This window comes from Crocuta crocuta, unplaced genomic scaffold (genome assembly GCF_008692635.1).
Source record: "Crocuta crocuta isolate KB4526 unplaced genomic scaffold, BGI_CrCroc_1.0 scaffold760, whole genome shotgun sequence".
NCBI classification, from domain to species: domain Eukaryota; kingdom Metazoa; phylum Chordata; class Mammalia; order Carnivora; family Hyaenidae; genus Crocuta; species Crocuta crocuta.
This window is the reverse complement of record NW_027527823.1, coordinates 116,004-116,427: the sequence shown is the minus strand read 5'-3', so window position 1 is coordinate 116,427 and position 424 is coordinate 116,004.

The window sequence follows — 424 nt, the reverse complement described above, 5'->3', positions numbered from 1 at the left end:
ATAATTCTTCGCATACTTGAGTGTAAGAAGGAGNATCTATGTTGAAAATACCTTTACGGGTCTTACTATTTGAAAATAAAACAATTACTATAAAAGTGGTATATTCAAAATATGTGCAAAACAATGTTAAGATTTAAAACTTATAGTAGTGTTTAATATATGCCAAGCTATGTGTTAAATGCTGTACATATGTTAATCCTTTAATTTTCTTTTCTTTTTTTGTTATAATTGTGTTTCTTTTTTTTCTCTCTCTTTTTATTTTTTTAATTTATTTACTTTTTTTCTTACAAATAGTTTATTGTCAAGTTGGTTTCCATATAACACCCAGTCCTCATCCCCACAAGTGCCCTCCTCCATGCCCATCTCCCCCCTCCCCCCCCACATCCATCAGTCCTCAGTTTGTTTCTCAGCATTCAAGAGTCTC